Source organism: Macaca nemestrina, chromosome 9 (genome assembly GCF_043159975.1).
Source record: "Macaca nemestrina isolate mMacNem1 chromosome 9, mMacNem.hap1, whole genome shotgun sequence".
Classification (NCBI taxonomy): Eukaryota; Metazoa; Chordata; class Mammalia; order Primates; family Cercopithecidae; genus Macaca; species Macaca nemestrina.
Window position 1 is genome coordinate 140,552,599 of NC_092133.1, and position 24,092 is coordinate 140,576,690.

Below are 24,092 nucleotides of genomic sequence, written 5' to 3' on the forward strand. Positions count from 1 at the left end.
GTGAGGTCACCCTCCCTTCCCTCCCCCTGCTGAGTCACCCTCCCTTCCCTCACTCTGCTGAGTCACCCTCCCTTCCCTCACTTTGCTGAGTCACCCTCCCTTCCCTCCCCCTGCTGACTCACCCTCCCTTCCCTCACTCTGCTGAGTCACCCTCCCTTCCCTCACTCTGCTGAGTCACCCTCCCTTCCCTCACTTTGCTGAGTCACCCTCCCTTCCCTCCCCCTGCTGACTCACCCTCCCTTCCCTCACTCTTTGAGTCACCCTCCCTTCCCTCACTCTGTGAGTCACCCTCCCTTCCCTCACTCTGTGACTCACCCTCCCGTCCCTCACTCTGTGAGTCACCCTCCCTTCCCTCACTCTGTGAGTCATCCTCCCTTCCCTCACTCTGCTGAGTCACCCTCCCTTCCCTCACTCTGCTGAGTCACCCTCCCTCCCTTCCCTCACTCTGCGAGTCAACTCCCTTCCCTCCCCCTGCTGACTCATCCTCCCTTCCCTCACTCTCCTGAGTCACCCTCCCTTCCCTCACTCTGCTGACTCACCCTCCCTTCCCTCACTCTGTGTGTCACCCTCCCCTTCCCACACTCTGTGAGTCACCCTCACCTTCCCTGCCCCTGCTGAGTCACCCTCCCTTCCCTCACTCTTTCAGTCACCCTCCCTTCCCTCACTCTGTGAGTCACACTCCCTTCCCTCAATCTGTGCGTCACCTTCCCCTTCCCTCCCCCTGCTGAGTCACCCTTCCTTCCCTCACTCTGTGAGTCACCCTATCTTCCCTCACTCTGTGAGTCATCCTCCCATCCCCTCACTCTGTGAGTCACCCTCCCTTCCCTCGCTCCGTGACTCACTCCTTTCCCTCACTCTGTGAGTCACCCTCTCTTCCCTCATTCTGTGAGTCACCCTCCCTTCCCTCACTCTGCGAGTCACCTCCCTTCCCTCACTCTGTGAGTCACCCTCCCATCCCTCACTCTGTGAGTCACCCTCCCTTCCCTCACTCTGCGAGTCACCTCCCCTTCCCTCACTCTGAGAGTTACATCCCCTTCCCTCACTCTGGGAGTCACCTCCCCTTCCCTCACCCTGCGAGAAACTCCCCTTCCCTCCCCCTGCTGATTCACCCTCCCTTCCCTCACTCTGTGAGTCTCTCCCTTCCCTCACTCTGTGACTCACCATCCCTTCCATCACTCTGTGAGTCACCCTCCCTCCCCTCCCCCTGCTGAGTCACCCTCCCTTCCCTCACTCTGTGAGTCACCCTCCCTTCCCTCACTCTGTGAGTCACCCTCCCTTCCCTTACTCTGTGAGTCACCCTCCCGTTCCCTCCCTCTGCGAGTCACCCTCCCTTCCCTCACTCTGCTGAGTCACCATTCTCCTTTCTTCATTCTGGGAATTCACCTTCCACAGAGTCACCAGGTGCAGCTGAGGCTCAGGACTTAGGATGGAGAGACTGAGCTCCACCTCCTCATGGAAGGCATAGCAGGAGTGTGGGGCCCTGTGGAAACCATTCCAGTACTCTGCAAGTATTTGGAGGAGATGCTTGGGGCTATGTAAGTACCCTGCTCTTTGTAAAATTTTGCCATGAATTTGTTATTCTTCAGGGTTTCTGTCCTGTGACATCATTACTGTGCAGGTCTGAAGGTGATTTTCCCATTTCCTTCATTCCTTCCACATTTGTTATTTGGAATTCTTATTTGGAAGAAATTGGAATTGTTATTTGGAAGGAAGTTTTGTCTACTCTCCTGATTTATTTATTCAATCACTTATTGATATATTTACAAGATATTTTAACTTGTTAATGGTAAACTAACCTACAGACACACTTGAGTTGCAAGCTGGAACGTATTATGTCCTGTGCTCACACACTGGGGAATGCCAGGTGCATTTCTGCTCTCATATCACCATATTAATTTATTTTTGGTTGAACTACAGGTGTTTTCTTTCTACCTCTATCTCCACTCTGAACTCTTGAGACAGAGCATTGGTTTGGGATGTTTGCAGCTCTTCTCTGGGGGTACATGGATGTGTGTGCTGTGTGCTGACTTAAGCTGAGGGGGGCCACCATAGGATGGCGCATGTAAGTAACTGCTTACCTATGTGAATCAGGACTTTCTTGATATAGTGCAAACAGAATACACTGCAGACAGAATCTGGAGGCTGATATAACACTATGTTCATCTTCCATAAGTCCTGTTATCAGTGGATGGCAAATAACAAGGTAATTTTTGAAGCCTGAGTATATAAAATACCTTATTCTAGAAGGAAAAAGGGGGAAGGAAAGAAAAAGCAAAGACAGACAAAACAAAGAAAAAAATGGAAAGAAGAAAGGAAGGGAAGGAGAGGGAGATGAAGCCAGGGAGAGAGAAAGGAAGAGAAGGAGAAATGAAACAATTTTTCACCGTGTCTCTGCTTCACATGTTGGAATGCCAAATCGGAGCCTGCAGAAGGAAAGGTTCCATGACAAACACATAGCCGAGTGCCATGAAACCACACCTTCCTATCTCCCCAGCAGGACATTTGTTCACTTATTTTTGCATCTCCTTGTTGAGATGCCAACATTTCGTTCTACTTTAATTGCTTCTCAGTATGTTACTCTTCAGAACCGCCCTTCTCAGAGTTGTCTGAATCTCTATTGTTATGCTTAAACCAGCCAATTCCCAAGTTTGCAGACCTATTTAGTTTGCCGACCTAAACATTTCAGGGGAAGATCATTGAGACTCGACTTCAGCAAAGCGCGCTGACTTTAAGTGAGCAGTCTTTGGGTTTGCACCTGGCGCTGTCCCTCTGTGCTGCTGAAAAGGTCGTCCGTGTGTTCAAGAGTATTTTCCAGAGGCTCTGAGCCATTGTGAAACAAACAACCTAGGTGATTTTTTTTTTTTTTTTTTTTTTTTTTTTTTTTTTTTTGAGACGGAGTCTCGCTCTGTCGCCCAGGCTGGAGTGCAGTGGCGCGATCTCGGCTCACTGCAAGCTCCGCCTCCCGGGTTCACGCCATTCTCCTGCCTCAGCCTCCCGAGTAGCTGGGACTACAGGCGCCCACAACCGCGCCCGGCTAGTTTTTTGTAATTTTTAGTAGAGACAGGATTTCACCGTGGTCTCGATCTCCTGACCTTGTGATCCGCCCGCCTCGGCCTCCCAAAGTGCTGGGATTACAGGCGTGAGCCACCGCGCCCGGCCACCTAGGTGATTTTTAACAATTTACAAGAGTTAAACTTAGGTGTAAACTGTTTCTTTGAAGAATACAAAACGTAGACATTGTCCAAACAAACTTTACCTTTAGGTAATTTATTAGAAAATGCATTTGGTAGGAGCCTTTCAGAAGATGCAAAAATTACTAAAACTAAATCTACAATAAACTATGCAAAGATCTATTTGACATTTGGTAATTACTTAATTTCTATAAAGGCAGAATTATTTTAAAAAAGACTAAAACTAGTCCATTATTTATGGATTCCCTCAATACAGTGTGAATATTTCTTTTGGCTTAATTTTTGAACGTGGGCCTTCATATTTCCTTTGTTCATTGGAGAGAACAGATAATATTCTGAAGAGCAGGTTGACTTCACCAAGTGAGGGAAAGAGCCTCTGATCTAGAATATGTATAAAAAAGCTTTGAATCTGAAATGGAAACATCAGAATTCTAGCAGCAACAGAATTAAAAACTCAGTGTAGGCCATGGATTTTTATTAGCTACCAGAACTTGCTTCCTTTTTCTCATATTTAAACTCAATAAATTAGACACGTTCAAACTAACAAAAATGTCCTAATTAAGTGGTTTCAAACTCACTTTTTGAAAACACAAAGATAAGAGTTTAACTCTAAGCTCTAACATTGATAGCAGCTTGTTTGGGGGCAAGCACTTACGTGACCTCAGACTCTGTTTCCTAATCTGCAAAACTGAGTTCATAGAAACCATCCCACAGAGCTGCTGTGAAAATTAAAATCTATTAAAATAGTTTTCTTGCCAGGCACGGTGGCTCAAGCCTGTAATCCCAGCACTTTGGGAAGCCGAGACGGGCAGATCACGAGGTCAAGAGATCGAGACCATCCTGGCTAACACGGTGAAACCTTGTCTCTACTAAAAAAAAAAAAAAAATACAAAAAACTAGCCGGGCGAGGTGGCGGACGCCTGTAGTCCTAGCTACTAGGGAGGCTGAGGTAGGAGAATGGCGTAAACCCGGGAGGTGGAGCTTGCAGTGAGCTGAGATCCGGCCACTGCACTCTAGCCTGGGCGACAGAGCAAGACTCCATCTCAAGAAAAAAATATATATATATAGTTTTCTTATCAATATAGATATAGATGCATTCATTTGTTCATTCATTTATTCAACAGGTGTTCATTGGGGCCTACATTGTCCTGGGCACTGTTCTAGATGTGTGAGACACACCAATAAACAGAAGAGAGAAAATCTCCTGTCTCATGGAGCTTGCATTTCTGATGGGGGAGATAGTCAATAAATGATAGATATAATAAGTAAATTATGTCGTATGGTCTAAAACCATACTTAGACTTATGGTCTAAGTAACACGGAAATGAGACTGGAGGGATGAAGCTGGTGCTGGAGCATAAGTTGTAACTTTAAACGTTAGATAAGGTGACCTTTAAACAAAAGTCTGAAGGAGCAAAGAGAGTGAATCCTAAAGACATCTGGGGTAAGGACGTTTCCAGCAGAAGAATCTGCTCCAGCGCAGCTCGAAGGCTGTAGTGAAACAGTGGAAGATCGAAGGTAATGGGAACCGAATAGCCAAGAGCACTGCAGGATGCGCACCCTGCCAGTTCAAGCTTCAGGCCCTGCAGGGCCCCAGAATTTTATGACATGGTCCTTCACCTAAAGATAATCAAAATATAAATGAAGGGAACTTGCAATCATGTGTGCGTGATTTCCTCAAATATACTGCACACTCCTTGAAGGCAAAAACTCCGTCTTCTCTATGGAATGGAGTTCCTTCCTAAAGCTCCTCAGGGCCAGTGGAGTGAGAGAAATTTAGAAAGACTCGTCAGCCAAACTGCTGTCTTCTCAGGTAAAGATGAGCAATTTACCAGCCACCTGCTGGAGGGAAGGTCTCATTCAAAGCATCCCCAGATCACGGCAGATGGAAAGGAATATTTTTGCAGAAGGCCTTCTTCAGATCCCGACTGCTAATGATGGTTGGCTTCATGTCTGCCTAGGGCTTTACCTGAGCAGCTGCGGGACATACCAGTTAAGCTGCTTTAAGTTTTCCCCAAAAATCAGCACCAGCAGTGTTCCGGGGGAAAAGCCCGAGGGAAAGAAGAGAGCAGTCGTTTTGAAAGGCTTGGTGCTTTTTCTCTGCCCCCTCCTCAGACAGGGAGAAGAGAGCCTTCAAATGAGTGTCTCACAGACAGCCGCACAGAGCTCCAGCTATCTGTGCATCTTGCAAAAATAGAACAGCATCTTGTGGCTCAGGGATTTATTTCCAGAGTCTGCCTATTCCACTCTGGAGGTATAAATTGGGTTCTTTTCAGTCATGTTAAGAGGAACTTAATTGCATAATTTATCCCACGCAGACTTTTCTACCTTTAACAATTCTGGCCTTGTTGAAAGCAAAAACCAATTTTACCATGATTGAGCTAATATCGTTTTTGTGCAAACACAACCCTTTTATCAGGGAAGAGCAAAGTCATTATTTCTAATATACTTTCACAATGACCTGCAAAGTAGGTGGGTGGTGAGTATTACTTTTCATAACAGATGGGACACAGTGCACCTGAGACTGGAGCTAGGTGTCCGACTCCACGATAATTATTTTTTTCCCTTTCCTCTCCTAATTGCTCTTCTTCCCTCCTTCTTTCCACCTTGCTATTTATAGAACAGAATTAGTGCACCAAAGAGTATGTAACTTGACAGGTAACTGGTGGGCGCGGCGCACTCAACATGAACATAACCTAAGAATCCAGGGTTCCCTCCTCCTTCTCAGGGGCCCTGTAGCATTATGAAACAACTGAGCTATCAATTAAGATTCTGCAAATAATTGTCTTGGAGACGCTGCAATACAAAGCTCATGCACTGTATCAGCCAGATCGAACCATCATAGCAAAATAAGCTGAGTGGCTAAACAACAGGCATAAACTGAGTGACTTCAACAACAGATATTTATTTTCTCAAAGCCATGAAGGCCGGAAGTCCAACATCAATCAAGGTTCCCACCCATTTGGTTAAAGTTCTCTGGTGTCTCTTTTTGTTTTGTTTTGTTTTTTGTAGACAGAGTCTCGCTCTGTCACCAGGCTAGAGTGCAGTGGCGTGATCTCAGCTCACTGCAACCTCCACCTCCCCGGTTCAAGTGATTCTTTTGCCACAGCCTCCCAAATAGCTGGAACTACAGGCATGTGCCACCATGCCCAGCTGATTTTTTGTATTTTTGGTAGAGGCGGGGTTTCACCATGTTGGCCAGGATGGTCTTGAACTCCTGACCTCAGGTGATTCACCCGCCTCGGCCTCCCAAAGTGCTGGGATTACAGGCATGAGCCGCCGTGCCTGGCCCTGGTGTCTCTTCTTTTAAGGGAGCTAATTCCATCATGGAAGCCCAGCCTCATGGCCTCATGTAAACCTAGCTATCTCCCAAAGGATCCTAGAAGCAGAAATACACCAGGTCCTAGGAGGGACTCACTGTCCACCAGGTACAAATCCCAGGGGAGGACTCAAAACACCTTTCCAGCTTCTGCTAAGGCTTCTAGATCTAGCAGGACTCTAAACACCTTTTCAGATCCTCAGATCTGCCAAGACTCTAAATGCCTCACCAGATCTGGGAGAAGGCTGTGCATAAACCCATTGCCCAGAGTCTGAGTCGGGAGGACAGAATATTCATGTAGCTCATCAGGCAAGCACATTTATCTTTCACACACAGGCAGCAAGAATAATAGCAGCCTACAATCCATGGCTAGCTGTGCCCCCAAGCCTCAGGGAAGCCTCCCAGGGTGGATGCAGTTAATGCTTGCCTGTGCCCCACTTGGACGGCAGCTGGGGGACCTGGCAGCAGATATCCACTTCTCGTCCTGGGTTTTATACCCTGGGCAACTGGACTCACTGAGCCAAAGCAGTGCAGGACACCCTGTTCTAGGAGAAAGAAAAGAGCCCAGGCTGTTTCAGACAGTTCCTCCTCAACTCAGATGCTCATTCTCAGCACATTCCACAGTTATCCTGAGAACTACGAGCAGGGTCAGGGAGGGCTGGATTAGCAAAGGCCAACCAGGGGCCCGTCCTCCTGCAGACCCATCTCCAAATACCATCACATTATGGGTCAAGGTTTCAATGTATGAATGAGGGAGACTCAATTCAGTCTACAGCACCCACCTACTTACTTCAGGAAGAAAACGTGGAGTTGTTGACTTTATTCGGTAGTGTCATCTCTAGACATGTCTTCTCTGCCCTCCTGGGAACACTCTGCTCCTCTGGCAACATGGTGCATGGCTCAATCCACCTCCTTCTCACCACTGCATCCCTGCTGCTCAGTCCCTCCGTTTCATGAGTGGTTGGCATGGACTTCTCTTTCACAGACACATTCGCTACTGCAAGTCCAGCCACAAGGTTGAACGAGCTGAATTTCCATGCTGATAACTCCTCCAACAGCTTGACCTGAGTTCCTTGTTCTCTTCACCCCATTTACATTTCCTTGACCTCAGTTCCTTGTTCTCTTCACCCCATTTACATTTCCTTGACCTCAGTTCCTTGTTCTCTTCACCCCATTTACATTTACTTGCTCTTGAACATGACTTCATCCACCGACTCTCATAGTCAAACACCAGATCAAAATTCACCTTTGCTGAAATGCCATGCTCTGGCCACACTTACCTGTCCTTCCAGCTTTGTGACGACCACACAGCTATTCATTTCTCCTGGAGGTGCCAGTCCATTTTCCACTGTGTCCCTTTCTTTTAGTCCCCTTTAACTGAGCTCACTTTCCCAATCTAAGCAGGATTATGTGACTTTTCAATTAGACACTCTTGCCAATATTCTAAATTCCCTTGGCCTATTATCATTTCAGTGTTTTTATCGGTCTTTTCAATGTATTGATTCAGTCATCTCCAGCTTCAACTCTCTTTACTCCTATTCTTATCGGAGAGTCTGCTTCCCTGAGAAAAAGTCAGTCATTGTATGGACAGTCTTTCAGTTTCTGTCCTGCCCTCTATCAGCCAGACTTTGTACTCATAATCATTCTAGTCTGTTATCCTATTTATCACAGAAATAATTTTAAGACATTGATATTGGGCCTGTTGCAGTGGCTCATGCCTGTAATCCCAGCACTTTGGGAGACCGAGGTGAGTGTATTGCATGAGTCCAGGAGTTCAGGACCAGCCCAGGCAACATGGCAAAGCCCCATCTCTACAAAAAAATACAAAAAAAAAAAAAAATAGTTGGATGTGGTGGGTGTGCCTGTGGTCCCAACTACTCAGGAAGCTGAGTGGAAGGATCACTTGAACCCAAGAGGCAGAGTTTGCAGTGAGCTATGATTGTTCCACTGCACTCCAGCCTGGGCAACAGAGTGAGACCCTGTCTCAGGAAAAAAAAAAAAAAAAAATCAACATTACCCACACACCTTTCAATCCATGCCTCACTCTACCCTAAATCTCTACATTTTACCAAGTTTCTTATTGCATAGGAAACATAGAGATAGGAGGTAAAATCTACACATGTGCCCTGTTTCCTCATTTCTAACAGTTTAAATGAGCTCTAATTTCTCCCACTTCACAATAAATAAAACCCCTCCTGACCTCGTGCTTTTTATTGCCACTACCCAAGCTCCCTTCTTCTGCCCTTATCCAAATGTAGTCCGAGCATCTTGCAAACTCACTTTCTCCGTTTTCTCACCGTGTGCTCACATGTCCATGCAGACAATGTGTGTGTCGTGGCTGTCTTGACCACGACATGCAAACTGCTCTCGCCAGAGTCAGCACCAAAGACCTCTGCATTGCTAAATCATCACCTTGGTGCCAGCTTGTAGCATTGTGTCTTGTGCTTAGTAAGCGTTTGCTAAACATGGTGTCTTGTGCTTAGTAAGCTTTTGATAACCTTTGCTAAATGAATGCACATACATTGTGGAAGAGGTCCAAGTATTAAGAACAGGATATCTTTTGTGAGTAAATTCAAATACTTTTCCTTAGAAAAAGATAGATTCATATACTTATTCAGCATACGTTTATTGAATCACTTATTCAACACGGACTGACTGCATGCTACGTGTCCATCTCTCGTTAGATACTAGAATCATAAATTTAATAAACATCCCCTGCTCACAAAGACAATGTACTGGGAGAGAGAAGCATGACAGTGGATAATATAGCAACAGTGTACTTAATGCAGTAATGGATAGACACAGAAAGTGTCGTGTATAACAGACACACACACGAAGATGCCGGGGGATAGATAAAGAGAATGTAAGTAGTGAGAAGGGCTTCTAAAACAGGAAACGTCTAAGGAACCAAGTTTTTTGAGATAGTTACTCTACCTTCCCTCAAAATATAGAAGATTTGAGGGTCCCTGGTCATATCGCAAATTGCTCAAGGGATTAGAGAACAAGCCCTCACAGACATCAAACTCTATCACTCCTTGTATGTTCTGAACTAGTCAAATCAAATTCAATTTTTTTTATTTATTCTTTAGGTAAAACAGGATAAAGGGGCCATTAACATTGGCCATTGAAAATGGAACCTATCCTCAAAGCAGAGATGCAGCACAGTATAGACCCCAAACTCTCTACATAGCCTTTTAGTTCCTTCCAATCAGCCATAATGTAACTGTGCTATATTCTGCAGTGATTTTCTTTTCCTTAAATTAAAAAAAAAATGCTGTGAAAATAAGAAAAATTCACCAAGGATGCCAACATTCATCATGATTGGGTTTGGCAACCAGTGTAAAGCTTGAAATATATTGGTTTAGCAATTTAATTACATCTAAATAAGCCATAAGGATTATTTTTGACATCTCAAATTTTCTTTTTTGTCATTCACACTTTGAATCGGATCTTCATCTCTCTCCTGAGTTTTGCAATGGATCATAGTATCTGAAATCTCGCAGGGGACACAAAAGTTACAGCAATCTTCACACAAATCATTTAATTTTAATTTTAAAAATAGACACTGCTCTCAGGAAAAAAAAAAAAGAGGTGCCATGGAATCAAATAGCACCAGGGCATCCCGGGTGGGCACCTGTGACTTAGGGACAATGTTCAGCATTCATGTGAGCGACCCCAGTGCACCTTTTCTGTCCATAACAGAGAACCTCCCGTCCATGAGCATTCTGTGTTCCAAAGTAAAGGGTTTAATATGAAGTGAGCTGTTAGTTCTTCTTCAATCTCACAGCTTTCACTCGAGCGGGCATCAGAGCTTCAGTTGAAGCTGCGACCATAGCTGGGAAATGCACTAGGACGTTGGTGGGCAGGTGCCCAGAAGCCCAGATACAAGAAGGACTGCAGTCTTCAGGGGCGCTTGTCTCTGGACAAGCAGCTGTGCCAGGAACCAAGCATTCAGTGGTCAGTGAGGAGGGGCCCAGTGGATGTCAACTGGTTTTTCAAATGAGCATTAAATGTGACAATACGTATAAAATATGCACATGTTAAACTCAGTAAGTGTTAGCGATCTTGCTGCTTTGATACTTACTAACAATGTATAACTTACAAACACAGGGAAGTTGGAGGCCCCTCTTCGTCATAGGATTAGGGGCATCCCTGGTCTCCTGGTGGTTGTGGACATGCAAATACCAAATTGCCCACGGGCTCGTCAGCAAATGGATGCCCAGAGCAAGGCAGATATGCCTGGTGGGAAGGAGGAGTCCCATGAAGAATAGAGCCAGCTAAACACAGCAAAGAAGCAACAGATGACAAAAAGCAACTGTCCAGACGGCTGGCAGAACTGGGTTTGGGCCCATGCTACACCATCCAGACATGCCTGGAGCGTCCTTTGAAGGGAGCCAAGTCTGTAGGCGAAAGTGTGAGTCTAGGAGCCGGTGAATTTGCATCCAGAGAGGGTGGGAACTTGGGAAACATGGAGACACCCCCATTTCTACACATTTCAGTGTAGTTAATTCAAGATTGAAAAAGTAAGAATGAAGTATATCTGATTTTTCCAGTAAAAAACCATCAAAGCATGGCATCTGAAACTGCTGCTACTACAGAGAGATTAGCAGGATCTCAAAACTGGTGGAGGGTCTCTTTACTGAAGACCACAAAGCTATTTAAATGCATGTGTTCGTGACATACAGAAAGGTTATTTGGAACTGGTTTCAGTTGAAGGACGGCTTTTTACCTACCAGTGTAGACGCAATATTATCACCTCGCTCCCTTTTCTCTCTCTTCCTCAGTCTTCCTCCATCTCTTTTCCCATTTTCTCTGTATTTTTCTTTCTTTCTCACTACTCTCTCTCATAAAATTGTTCAGTACTTTTCCTGGATTATTTAAGAAGTTAATAAAAACTCTCTGTCTTCCCTTTATTTATTCAAAGCCTTTTATTAAATTGTTGAAGGAAATAAAAAGAAAACTGACAATAATAAAAATTGAACATGGTAAAGTTTGCTCTTGGCTAAAAACAAGCAGAAGAATCAAATTTCAAAACAATTTTAAAGCTTCCCAGGTTACCTGAAGGAAAATAGGGCTGCCTCTTCCAAAATTATGGTTGCACAGAGCGTCCATGATGCAGAAGCTCTCATCAGTAAAACTTGATGTGGGCAAAAAGTGAATCAATGAATTCAACCTTTGACAAATGTTTAAATGGAAAAAATCAAATAGAATAATTTCATAAAAACATGTTTTCTAAATTGGTACACAAAGTTTAGAAATGAATTAAATTGCCTTGATGGAATTCATTTTCTCCATGCAAATTTGTCAATCTTGCCAAAATTTGACTAAAATGCGTTTACACAGAAGGAATGTTTATGAGTACAGAAACCCTGAGAAGTTATAGTCATAAGAATTGCAATACTTTTCTCTTCTTACACTATACACACACACACACACACACACACAAACACACACACACACACACACAAGTTGTTTTGTTAAAATGGAATTAAATCAATGAGGGTGACATAACACCTCCTTTGCATTTCAAGTAAGGGACTTCTCCCCATTAATGGTAGACTAGTATTGTAGGCTAAATTGTGTCTTCTCAACATTTATATGTTGAAGGTGTAACCGCCACTATCTCCAAATGTGAGTGTAATTAGAGATAGAGTCTTTTTTTTTTTTCCAGAATGCTAAGAACAGATTTTATTGATTCCATTGGTAATGATGCCATAAGTAACTAAGATAAGCATTTTAAAATCTGTCGATTACATGGCGTATTAAAAAGAAAACAGAAAGGGTTTTGAGTCATATTTGGCTTATGGCTTAGCCTTGCACTTACTGTTAAATATATTACCTTATCTCTCTGAGCCACAGTATCTCTCATCTTTAAAATACAGGATTAAAAATGTTTACTTAAGAATAAAATAAATTAGCACATATGGAAGTAATTAGCACAGTGCCTTATTCACTCTCATGATATATAATTTTGTAAAAACTACTATTTAAATCAAAAAGAAAAATATATCCTTTTTCTACAACAAATATTTCTACAGAATTACCTAAAGTAAATTAATCTCCATTCAGTTATTCCATTATTTCTGGGTTAGAAGATGCTATTACCTCAGGTTACTAACATTGACAGCCCAAAGCAAAGCAAATGAAATTTAAGGTAAAACTTTTTTTGCATTGCTATAAGAGTACAACCGGGTCAGAAAGGTAAGGTCAGATGAGAGCGGGAATTAATTTTCATCATCTGAAGACAGAAAATTCCTCCTGTGATATCTTACCTATTTTTTTATTATTATTATACTTTAAGTTCTAGGGTACATGTGCATAACGTGCAGGTTTGTTACATATGTATACTTGTGCCATGTTGGTGTGCTGCACCCATCAACGGAGATAGAGTCTTTAAAGAGGTAATTAAGTTAAAATAAGGCTGATGGTGTGGGCCCTAATCCAGTTTGACTAGTGTCAAATGTGGACATTCAGAGACACCAGAGCACATGCAAAAAGATGGTGCTGTGAGAACAGTGAGAAGGTGACCTGTACAAGCCACAGAGAGGGGCCTCAGAAGAAGTCAAACCTGTCAACACCTTCATCTTGGACTTCCAGCCTCCAGAGCTGTGATAAAACAAATGTCTGTTGTTTAAGCTGCCTAACTGATGAGTTTTTGTTATGGCAGCCTTAGCAAACTCATACAATTAGGTAATGTTTGCCAAGTCTCTCACCCAGCCAACTGAATAAAGAGAATGAAATATATTTAATGTGTTTGAAATCACTGGAGAGATAACAAGGCAATGAAGATACAATCCAGAAGAATGTAAAATCCATACTTATAAACCTGACATTTGAGTACATTTTCCTTCAAGGAGTTCCTCTGATTCTCGAAAGGTGGACTGAGAAGCTTACAAGCTAAGTGAAGCTTTTGGCAACCTTATTAGGGAAGGAGAGCAAATATCAGAGTCTAGTGTCTGCCAGCAAGAAGAACCCTAAAAGACTAAACCCTAGATATAAACATAAGCCAGAAAGACGTCAGCATTCACAGGAGCCCAAGTTCAGTTTAAAATCCTTTGAGTTCCATAAACAGACTAAGTTGTTGCAGGAATTCTACTGCTCGTGGCCACTGTCGAAAGCAATGTGCATTCTCTTTGAAGAAAGGAAATAATATCTTAGGCATTAATTTAGATGTAAAGTTTTTTCATATACAATGTCTAGCACTCAATCAAAAACAATGGAGCACATAAGAAGAAAAAAATGTAAAGCAATGGACAATGGAAACAGAGGGATTTAGATGGTGTTATCAGATATGATTTACACACTTATTAAACTTTTTTTAAAGGGTTAAGGAACTGGAAACTATAAAGAAAGAACCAAATGGAAATTCTAGAACAAGATACAACAACCAAAATTAAGAACTCACGGCTGGGCATGGTGGTTCACGCCTGTAATCCCAGCACTTTGGGAGGCTGAGGCAGGTGGATCATGAGGTCAAGACATCAAGACCATCCCAGCCAACATGGTGAAACCCGCGTCTATTAAAAATACAAAAAATTAGCTGGGCGTGGTGGTGTAAACCTGTAGCCCCAGCTACTTGCAAGGCTGAGGCAGGAGAATAGCTTGAACCAGGGAGTCAGAGGTTGCAGTGAGCTGAGACTGCGCCACTGCACTCCAGCCTGGTGACAGAGTGAGACTTCGTCAAAAAAAAAAAAAAAAAAGAACTCACTGGGTAAGTTTAACAGCATCTTAGATCCAGATGAAAAGAGAATTCATGAGCTGAAAGGTGAGTCAAGAGAAAATACCATTCAGAATGAGGCATAAATGGACAAAGGGTATCGCTTGAATCCCGGAAGAGAAGGAAAGCAAAAGAAAGACAATTTTCTGAAAATTTTCCAAAGCAGATAGAGAACATCAAACCACAGCGTCAGAATCAACTCCAACTAATTCAGTTAAAGAAATAACACAATTAAGTACAGAAGCCCCTGCCCTGACCCCCCAGCATTGTTTAGCTGAAGGTTGGGAGGCTGGAACATTTGTCTGCTGTCATTTCTTCTCCATTCACTAAGGATTCACCGGGGCAGTTGTATTAGGGTTCTCCAGAGAAACAGAACCAATAGGCCAGAGACAGAGATTTCTAGGAATTGGCTCATGCAGTTCTACTGGCCAAGAAGTCTGCTGTCTGTGAGTTACAGAACCATGAAACTTGGGGGTGCAATTCCAGTCCAAGCCCAAAGGCCCGAGAACCAAGAGCACTGACATCCAAGAACAGAAGAGGGAAGGCCCAGCTCAGGCACACAGAGGGAGGACTCTCCCTTCCTCTGCCTTTTTGTTCTATTTGGGTCCTCAGTGGACTGGATGATGTCCACCCACACGAGTGAGGGGTCTTCTTTACTCAGTGAACTGATCTAAATACTGATGTTTTCTGGAAACACCAGACACACCCAGAAATCACGTTTTACCGGGTATCTGGGCATCCCATAGCCCAGTCAAGTAGGCACATTAAAATTAACCATCAAAGAATTAGATTCCCTCGGACTTCCTGTCTGCACTAGTGTGGGGCTAATGTGCTCCAGAAACACTGGAGAAGAGGCTGGAGCAGAAAGGAAAGCTGCAGCACATGTTAGAGGTGGGATAAGGTTCCTGCAGCTGAGGGCATGTGGGGCTGCATGCTACTCACATGCCTTCATTAAAAATCACACGCGGCTGGGTGCGGTGGCTCATGCCTCTAATCCCAGCACTTTGGGAGGTCGAGGCAGGTGGCTCACCTGAGGTCAGGAGTTCCAGACAAGTCTGGCCAACATGGCGAAACCCCGTCTCTATTAAAAATAAAAAAATTTAGCCAAGCATGGTGGCAGGTGCCTGTAATCCCAGCTACTCGGGAGACTGAGGTAGGAGAATCACTTGAACCAGGAGGTGGAGGCTGCAGTGAGCTGAGATTGTACCACTGCACTCTAGTCTGGGCAACAGAGCGAGACTCCATCTCAAAAGAAAAAAAGAAAAAGGTAAGCTGAGGAGGTGTGATGGGAGAGGAGCAGAGGTATGTGCTACATACCTCACTAAATAAAATACTTATTTTAAAAATGAGCAAATAAGTCCTTCTAACACCATTTTGGATCTCCATGTGTAGTCGCCTTGTCACCAAGGTATGGCCTCCATTGCTTTGGATAACAGATTTCTAATAATCGATAATAACAATACAGTTATGATTGCAATGAGAGTGCTGTGTTGGACATGTGTCTAAGCGTTCTAGATGGGACCAGTAAACTTGAGGAAAGTAAGTTTGATTGATTCTCTTCATCGTGAACGACGCTGTCCCCACAGGAGCTACACGCGCCAATCCAGCCGAGCTAATCAGCAGCAGAGAATACCCAGTGAGCTGCGTGGAACATTTTGGAGAACAGATGAAGGCTTCGTCCTTGCCCACCAGGAGCTTATGATCTGCGGCTTAAATTATTCCCGTTTGTCTGGCTGCTCGCTGTTTCTCTGACTTTTGCCAAATTCATCTACACGTGAAGTGAATTTGAAAAATGGAGCATCTAGCGATTTCCAAACAGCTCGGGGGAAAATCCTGAGTGGGGAACCATGGACCAGGTGCCATTGCTGAACCTGCTGTAGCGACCTGCTGTGGACGGCGACACAGTCAAGCCCAGACTCCCACCCGTCAAAAGGCGAGCAGGTGCTCAGAGCCACCTGTGCTTTTCTTTCTTTTTTTCCTTCCTATAACGTAGCCAGCCAAAGTAACTTTAAATTAGTAATGAAATCAAAAGGTTTGCAACCAAGCACCTCCTAATAAGGATATCTCTCCGAGTCTGCCATCGTCTGCACTTGCCCCAAGTGCCACACACCTTACTTTGAAATGCTAGTTCATACGAATGTCACATCTACAAAGAGAAAAATTCAGGAAAGTGAGTTATTTTTGGAGTAAATTTTGCTCAAGAGAAAGGTTATCATATAAAGTCTGCCCGTATCAAAGGCAAGATTCATGTTCAGACTTGGCTCTGCTTTGCAGCTGGTGGTACCAGTTAGGAGGACATCCTACTTCTGTGAAACCTTTTTTCCTTCCTTGCTTCCTGTATCGTGCTTGCGGGCATTCCTCTTACTGGGCTGAGTGCCCCGATGCTTAGCCTGCAGGAAATTCTTTCTATATTATAAACTACTTCAATCATCAAAAAAAAAAAAAAATAGGACCACCTAATAAACACACAATCTGGTGTTTAAAACATCAGTAATGTTTTAAAATCATTAAAACATTATTTTGCATCATCACTAGTTCTTATTAAAGAAATAAGTCAGTGTAGTTACAATTCAAATCCCCTATATGTATCTCCCCGATTCTTTCATTTTATCCTTCCTCAAAGATACGTATTGTCATGGCTTTGGTATTTCATTAGCTCCACTAATGCACTGAGGCTTTTACCATATGTGAAAATACATATCTCTGAATAGTAAATTAAACTCTACATATGTCATAATACTAAAAATGTAATTTTATATCTTGTGTTTTTCATTCAACATTTACTGTGATTTATCCATATTAATATATTAAACGCTCATTCACTCATTTTAACTACTGAAAAAAAAATCCATCATATAAAAATGCCAAAATGGAGGTACCCATTCTGCTGCCCAAGGATGTCTAAGCTATTCCCAGCACCTCTCCCTGACAAGGATGGCTATGGCAAATGTTCTTCGTGCATCTTATCATGCACATGCATGAGAGTTTTTCCAGGGGACATAACATACCTAGAACTGCAATTTGGGGTCATGAAGTATGCACCTTCTCTGTAATAAATATTGCCAAATTGATCACCAAAGAAGTGGTATGATCTCATGGTAAGCTCTTGATGAATATTTGTTAGGCAGACCTAATGTATCCAGGGCAAGCAAACACTTCTACCTCCAACCTGGCTAGGTCATATCTGGGCAGGTAGCAATCAAATGTCATCAATAATCTTTGCAGCAAACCTCTGCCCACAAAAGAAGGCCCTGACATGAAGCTAGAAAATACTTAAGATTTTGTGTGATGAAATGTTTAATCCCAGCTTACCTGATATGGCAGACAAGTGATTAATCAGCTGATGTATAGCAAAAACTAATCTATCTGAAAGTCAGCCCACTGTGTTACATAACTGGGCTGCATTCTGTAATGTTTAATTAGATTGTCCCTCGCCAGCCCCTAGAGTTTTATTAATTTAATGACATCGAAATTAGATGGCCTCGTCTTGTTGTGAAAACACTTCTGGCTGTCTCTGTGCCAGAGCATCTACACCCTTGAGTGCTGCCCAGGGAGACCTGCTTGCCACCCAGACCTCTCAGGACAAGAACCCTCACCCCAAAAGGAAGCCACACGGGAAAGACGGGCCAATGCCGAGGGAGCGAGGAAGAGATGTCACCCTGACACCTTACGATCAGGTGCAGAGCCCTGCGACACAGCAGACTGGGGCTGCCTTCTGCAGCTAACGTGAGCCCCACACTTGCTACTGTCCATGCAGCCTGGAGAAGCGTGGGTCACCTCTCCTGGCCTCCGTGTCTTTATCTGTAAAACGGGGATAGTAGTAATACCTACTTCATGGGTGCATTGTGAGAACCAAAGGAGTCAATGCTTACAGCAGTGCCCGGCGTGTGGCAAGTGCTCCCCCAGCTTCTGCTCTGACCATCCCTTTGTGTTACTGGGAAGGTGAGGTGTGTGAAAAGCAGCATGTTCTTATACCAGACTCACAGGTGTGGAATTAGAAGTGCATGGAGCAGACCAAAGCAGAGCTTCCCCCACACTCTGGTTTACTCATCTAGAGGAAGGAAGGGGAACCCCCAGGGCCCCTGCCCCACCATCTCTCCAACAGTTGGGCAGAAACATCCACCCCTTGGTGAGGTCCTCCTAGAGCTTCGGGCTTCACGGATGCCTTTCCCCGGGACCCATCGCCCCCTAACATTGGCCATACCTTTCTTGGCTCCTAGCTAGATAAGAAGTTACACTTGTTCAGAGCTTTGCAAATATGAAAACCCTTTTTATATGTTTTATGCTTTGTGCTTGATCTTTTTCATCTACGATGTTACAGTGTTACAATCCATCTCAAATCTTTACAGGGAGGCTGAATAAGAATTGTCTGTTGCGTTTCTAAACAGTCTTATTTCCCATTTCCACCCCTGCCTTCTGGAAGAATGGCTTTTTTTTTTTTTTTTTTAGACAGGGTCTCACTCTGTTGCTCAGGCTGGAGTGCAGTGGTGCAATCACAGCTCACTGCAGCCTCAACCTGCCAGGCCCATTCAATGCTCCCACCTCAGCCTCTCAAACAGATGGACTGCAGGAGTGTCATAAATTTTTTTTGTATGTTTTGTTGTTGTTGTTGTTGTTGCTGTTGTTGTATAGATGGGATCTTGCTATGTTGCCCAGGCTGGCCTTGAACTCCTGGGCTCAAGAGATCCACTGGCTTCCCAAAGTGCTAGGATTCCAGGCATGAGCCACTGCCCCTGGTCTAGAGGAATGGCATTTTGATGGGAGAGTCAGGGTGCCCCTAATAGCTCAAGTGACCTCTTTAGTCTTCAGCCTTCTAGCGTGGAGAATGGGATAAGGAATCTCACTCAATAGCTCGGCGTGAGCATCCAAGATATTCACGACTGTCAAGACCACACGAGCCTTTTGTGCGGCAGGTGTCCCCCGCCCACGTCATATTCTTACCGCCTCCCTGTGTGGTAGGCTTCTTACCTCTCCAAATCCCCTTCTAGGCAGCAAAATCGCCTGAACAGCCACGGAAACCAGCCTCACCTCTGCCATGCTGAAAAATTGCTGCACATATAAATGTATTTCTTCTTCTCTTTCTTCCTTTCTCTCTGTATTAGTCTGTACTTGCATTGCTAGAAAAAAAAAACAAAACCTGAAACTGGGTAGTTTATAAAGAAAAGAGGTTTAATTGGCTCATGGTTCCCCAGGCTATCCAGGCAGCTTCTGCTTCTGGGGAGGCTTCAGGGAGCTTTTACCCCTGGCAAAGGCGAAGCCAGAGCAGGTGTCTGACGTGGCAGGAGCAGGACCCAGAGACAGCGAGGGGGACGTGCTGCACACTTTTCAACAGTCAGATCTCGTCATAACTCACCGTCAGAACAGCGCCATGGGGACGGTGCTCTCCAATCCAATCACCTCCCACCAGGTCCCACCTCCAACACCGGAATTACAATTCAACATGAGATTTGGGTGGGGAAAAGATCCACACCCCATCACTCCCCCTCCCTCTTTCCACAAATAAGAAATGTGTATTACTTACTTATTTATTTTTGTTTTAGATCCAGCGAGTCCATGTGCAGCTTTTTTACATGAGTATACTGCATGACGCTGAGGTTTGGGTTCAGGTGAAACCCTCCTCCAAACAGTGAACACAGCACCAGATTGTTTCCAACCTTGTCTTCCTTCCTCTTTTAGAGTTCACAATATCTATTGTCCCCAGCTTTATGCTCATGTGTATCCAGTGTCAGCACCCCTAATGTGTCTCTCTGAGTTGCTGAGCTAAGGACACAGGGTGCCGAGGCCACTCCATGTGCCGGCCTCAGGCCTGACCTCTGCAGCTTCTGGAGGAAGAACGGGCTTGAAGGACGCTGTGGGCTCCTGTGGCTCTGTTCTGGACACTAAGAGGGTGTGTGTCTGAGGGGAGCCGAGAAGGACGGACTTGGGGAACGGCTCCATGGAGCCAGTCTGTTTAGAAAAAGACCTCCCTCGGCTGGGCGCAGTGGCTCACACCTGTAATTCTAGCGGTTTGGGAGGCAGAGGTGGGCGGATTGCCTGAGCTCACGAGTTCAAGACCAACATGGTGAAACCCTGTCTCTACTAAAATACAAAAAAAATAGCTGGGTGTGGTGCCGCACGCCTATGGTCCCAACTCCTCAGGAGGCTGAGAGAGAAGGCCTCAATTGCTTGAATTGCTTGAACCCAGGAGGCGGAGGCTGCAGTGAGCCGAGATCAGTCCACTGCACTCCAGCCTGGGCAACAGAGCAAGACTGTGTCTCCAAAAAAAAAAAAAAAAAGGCAAGAAAAGAAAAAGACCTCCCTCCACACCGCATACTTCCCAGCGGGCAGCGTGGATGACATCATCTTTGGATCTCCAGGGCACACACCTCATCGTCTGTTCCTGAGACGCTCCTGTCGCCCTTACGCTGCATTCGCCATTGGGTGGGAGCAATCACACCTCTAACGTGGTTGCAGGTGTCACCTGCATCTCAAGCACACCCTCACCCCCAGCACCTCCTTCTGAGTTTAAGTTTCCTCCAGGAATGTGGAGGAAATTGACTGACTTTCTCGCTTCCTGATTTTCTCAACTGGACACGTCACCGCGTGTCACACAGGGGCGTGGTCACGAGTCATGCTCACGAAGGGCCTACGATGGAAAGAACCCTTTTCTTGCGTATGTCTCATCACTCACCCTTTCAGATTCCTTTGTGAGAGACTTGATGTAGAAAGAATAGACATAAATGTTCTTGAGGGCTGTGGTGCTGCGCGAATACTGATCTATTGCTTTGTTACTGGTACCAGGGTTCATGATTTACATCCCGTCCTCCTGACTCACTGCATCCTGGTACCCAGCTCCAGAGTTATTGAAGGGATACTAATCTTTCAAATTAGCACCTTGTAAATGAAAGGGGAGGCTCGTGCGTCTCAGTTGTGCCTGCAAGGTGTGGTCAGCATTCTTGGTTGAAAACAAATCTGCCTTCTAGACAGATGGCAGCACCCAGGGAGCGGCGGGAGAACAGGAGCCCCGGCTTTTAAGAATGTCAGGGTGCAGTTCTGAAAATGTTGAGGGTCTGACCTTTACTGAATGGCAAGGAAATGCTCCCTGGGAACTGCTGTAGGAAGAGTTTCCATTCCCTTATCCTTGTTGATGCCAGGTCTGGAGAGAGCAGATTCCTGTTTTCACTCACAGCAGGCGTCCCCGGTGGAATCAAAGGAACTTGCCACCATTACTCACTCGGACACTTCATGAACGGAACAATTAAAACCCAAACAGCACAAAGCATGCTTCTAGTTTAACAAACTTTAGAAAACCCTACTTGAAAACTTACAGTTCTGTTAATATTTCCAGAGAATAAATAAGACTGAACATCGTGTGGCTGCCCAAACAACGATTTTATTTGCCTTCGTTGTGTGTGTTTGTTTGTTTGGTGAGACAGAGTCTGGTCTGTCGGCCAGGCTGGAGCGCAGCAGCAGGATCTCAGCTCACTGTAACCTCCGCCTCCTGGAGGGAATCAAGCGATTCTCCTGCCTCAGGCTCCTGAGTAGCTGGCACTACAGGCACCTGCCACCACACCCAGCTAATTTTTGTATTTTTAATAGAGACAGGGTTTCTCCATGTTGGCCAGGGTTGTCTTGAACTCCTGACCTCAGGTGATCCGCCCACCTCGACCTCCCAAAGTGCTGGGATTACGGCCGTGAGCCAACCGCGCCCGAACTGCTTTCATTGTCTTTGAAAGCCCCAGGTCCAGCCTTCTAGCACAAGAAGGTCAGGAGGACACTGCCCGTGAAATCCGGTCCTTTTGACTTCTCGTCTAACTCCCAGAGTTTACTCTAAGACCTCCTCAACTGCTTGGCAATTGTGAATTGTTCTTTTCAGTTAAGGCCTCTCCTTTCATGTTGTTCTTTTGTTTTTGTTTTACAAAATTATAAATGAATGTTTCCCCTTTGAGGAACCACCACAAAAATGCCTGACGCCTGGACACACGGTTTCTACAAGGAATGTCCTTGCATGTGCAACCGCTCTGTGACTTGTCGTCCTTGGCTCCCTGGAAAGGACAAGGACGGCTCATGCCTGTGTTTCCAGGGACCTCAGCATTACAGCCTCAACACCCAACACGGGCGTGGTGCGTGGCTCTTCTTTCCTCTTTCTTTTCTGGAAACATCTGTGGTCACTGTTTTTTGGTGGCAGAAACCTTCACTTTGTGATTAACAACTCTGAGGCAGTAAGGGATTTGGAAGGAAGATCTGTTGAGGATTTAAAGGACAATGTACAAAATCATGTTACTGGAGGGTCGGTTGTGGCCCGTCGTTTTGTAAGTAGGCTTGAGTTTTGCTTTTTTGGCTCTGTCTTTCACCTTTCAGCAAGCCTCTCACGTTCTGCCTTCTGTGAGTCATCGCAGCAAGAAAAATGTTACCCTTAAAATGTCCTCTTTTCGGAATTTTTTTTGTACTACAGTTAAGGGGGCTGGCTGCTTTCTTTTCTTGTTCACAGTGTCCAAAAGGAAAAGTCAGCACAGCAAAATGGCATGGAAATGCCTCCGCCTCTTGACTTGCTACCATCCCCCTTTATTCTGGGAGGGCTGGCAGAGCTGGAATGTCACAGGGTCCCTACTTGTCCTCCTGGTTGCCAGCGGGTCTCCAGCAGCGTGCCAGCGAGCTTCCAAGTGCCCGCCCAGAGGGCCGGGTTTCCTCATGTCTCAGCCTCCTCCCTTGCTGTGCGTAGCCAGTATCTGCAGCCACAGAGGCAGCTGCTCCACTCACTCCTGCATTGGAGGGGAGGCAGAGGACTCTCTCCAGAGCTACCCAGCCAAGTGTGAGGGGGTCACGGCACAGGCCTCAAGCTTCCCACCTGGCCAGCACTCCTCTCCACTTCCCACTCTAAATTAGACTGCCCTGGTTGGAGAGGAAGAGAGGACACTTTGGGAAGGGGCCCCAGGGCGGAGATGACTCGGGCCTCACTCTCCCACCCTCCGGAGTGACAGTTCTCTGATGCCAGGACAGATGAGCTCCAGCTCTCTCTCCCATCTTCAAGGAGCATCTGAAACAAACGGGAACTTGGATGGGTTTCTTTCTGCTTTCTTGTGACATTGAAACACCCTGCAGAATGCACGTGGCAGATCAAGACTATAATGAGTTTGTGCTGTAGTATCTTCCTTTGGAATGCGTGTGGGTCTTTGTGTGAGTGTGTATCACAGACGTCATCAGTGAGAAAAGCATTGCAGAGCCCATCACGGCTAGTTCTTCTCTTCCCCCAGCATGCAAAGTAGATCCCTGAGCCCGCTGTTATGGGAATAATTATTACTCCCTGACAGCACCTAGGATTACAGGGAGAAAGTGTTTAAGGAGGCGCCCAATTTCAGAAGATTTTGCTGATTAATTTTCTCACCACTTCCATTCAGTCTGCTTGCTTGCTCCAAAAATGGGTTTCTAAACTGGAAAAAAAAAAAGAGAGAGAGAGAGAGAGAATGAATACATAACAGAGCATGTTTCCCAGGCAGCATTTTGTAACAGAACAATCACTTCCAAATGTCTCCTCTCCAGCTAAAACATCTCGAACCCTCTGCCACTCAGCCCCTTCAATGTGAAAGGGCTTCCGGGCTTCACCCGATCACTTCTTTTTCATAGGAAACACAGAGACTGATGTGTATCAAGGAAAGCACACCGAGAAATGTCCTTTCCCCCAGATTGCAGAGTAGAAAAGCAGTAACTGTGATTTATGTTGCTATTGTTCACAGCGCGCTCCCTGTTTATAGTTAATTGCATAGAAACAACCCGTCATTTACCAGAGAGACATGCAAAGATGCGTTCATCCAAACGAATGTTCCCTAAAAACAATCTGTGCCTCCACTACTCTACCCCAGCATAAGACCGTGCACACACACACACA

General features: G+C 45.1%; 1 long non-coding RNA gene across 1 annotated transcript; it reads left to right on the top strand.

Moving 5' to 3' along the window:
• The first annotated feature begins 1,310 nt into the window (after positions 1-1,310).
• LOC139356138 (uncharacterized) lies at positions 1,311-4,450 on the top strand. Its single transcript, XR_011607540.1, has 3 exons — positions 1,311-1,535; positions 2,092-2,203; positions 4,316-4,450. It is a non-coding gene; the product is annotated as an uncharacterized lncRNA (long non-coding RNA).
• The last annotated feature ends 19,642 nt before the right edge of the window (positions 4,451-24,092 follow it).